General features: G+C 39.1%; 1 long non-coding RNA gene across 1 annotated transcript; it reads right to left on the reverse strand.

Annotated features, from left to right (window-relative positions):
• Positions 1 to 542: 542 nt before the first annotated feature.
• On the reverse strand, positions 543 to 1428 carry LOC131047679 (uncharacterized). The gene is made up of 2 exons (XR_009106281.2): positions 874 to 1428; positions 543 to 785 (listed from the first exon to the last, which is right to left on the reverse strand). It is a non-coding gene; the product is annotated as an uncharacterized LOC131047679 (long non-coding RNA).
• Positions 1429 to 1641: the final 213 nt, after the last annotated feature.

The following is a 1641-nucleotide window of genomic DNA, read 5'->3' on the forward strand; positions in this document are numbered from 1 at the left end:
TGAGATGGTTTACCACTAGCCTCCATCATTGAATGTTGAGAATATGTTGTTGTTTGGAAAGATTCAAGAATATCACTGAAATCTATTACTGCATATAACAAATAATTAAACAATTTAAATCTATGACATTTCTACAATTCACAATAATGCTTAAAATGTTTGAAATGTTTTTAAGATTGAGAAACATTTTAAGATTCATACAGCTGTTCATTTTTTTCTGTTACAAATGCTGTCACGTCTCCTCGCGTATAATTGCAAAAAACGGATGGTGTCAAAATGCACTTAAAATGCTACCAAAATTTAGTTTCCATAAGACGAAGGGCTAAAGTACAATGACGGAAAAATAAAGCATAAACGACACGCAATGTTACAACAGTGAATGGGCTTTTGTTTAACGGGCGTTTCATTTACAAAGTACTACGTTAATTAAATCGACTTTTTCCGTTCCCGTTACATCATTCACGTAGGTAAGACAACGGTAAATAAAAAAGTATGAAATCGAAGCATCCAATTAATTTGTTAACAAAAAAAGGCCGATAAAATGGTGTGAGAAATGCTAATAATATTGTAATATAGAACTAATCATAACATAACATTACAATAATAGATAGAGAAGCCGCGGCTTCTGCATCACACCGATAACAACATTTACGAGAAAATAATTCAAGTCTCCCCTCATCATTCTCATCGGCGAAATCAACCTGTAGTTTTACTACTATTGTTCACCGCAATCTAAACCACGTCTCCTTTATTTATGGTCTATATATTCTCCTCGGACTTACTATCTGCGACAAGAACAAAAAGAAAACCTAGTTGATCACCCATTTAAGAGATGGAAATGTAAAATGTGTTGAAACGGAACTGTGAACTTACAAAGTGTCTAATAAGTAGGATGAGGTGGAGGAGAGCTATGCATGGGAGGATGACTGTAGTGTCCATGCTTTGGTGGGGGCTTTATTACTGCCTTGGGAGGAGATTTCTTCAAGGGAGGATGCACTTCACCAGGGCCATTGAATATAGGGGAACCTGGCTTGTGATAGAGAGGAGCATTAGCAGGAGAGAAGTGTGGGGATTTGTGGAAAGGTCGCGGCTTAGGAATAAGGGGAGAAGGGTGGGGCGATTGTGGGTTTGGAAATGTAGGAGAGTGAGCGTCTTGCATGGGAGACTTCTTCTCGAATGGGGGATTGTGAATGAAGGGAGAAGGGAAGTGTGGTTGTGGGCTTTGTAGTGGCGGTGGGAGCGTAGGTGGGTGAGCTCCTGGTAATGGCTTTCTATTGTGGTGGAAAGGACTAAGCAATGGCCTCTCCGATAAACACACTGACACAAATGCCAACAAGACGATGAGTACAAAAGAATTGTGAAGAGCCATCGCTAACATTGTTGATGGTGAGTTGAAATGGTGAGAGGGTTGAAGAGTATTTATACACAAACAGGTGAAGGCGAGCGCAGTAGAAACTTCCAATTCACACTGCTCAGCTGTTACATTTAACAATAGATAAATAAAAAAGAAGACTAAAACCTTGTACGTGGTGTGAATGAAACAAAAGTCAAGATTTGCGCGTCGGAGATTGTCCACAAAGTCGACTTTTTCAACGTGTGTACGACAAATTTAGTTCGTTAATTACGCATCGATTAAGGAGT

This window comes from Cryptomeria japonica, chromosome 4, assembly GCF_030272615.1.
Source record: "Cryptomeria japonica chromosome 4, Sugi_1.0, whole genome shotgun sequence".
In the NCBI taxonomy this organism is placed as follows: domain Eukaryota; kingdom Viridiplantae; phylum Streptophyta; class Pinopsida; order Cupressales; family Cupressaceae; genus Cryptomeria; species Cryptomeria japonica.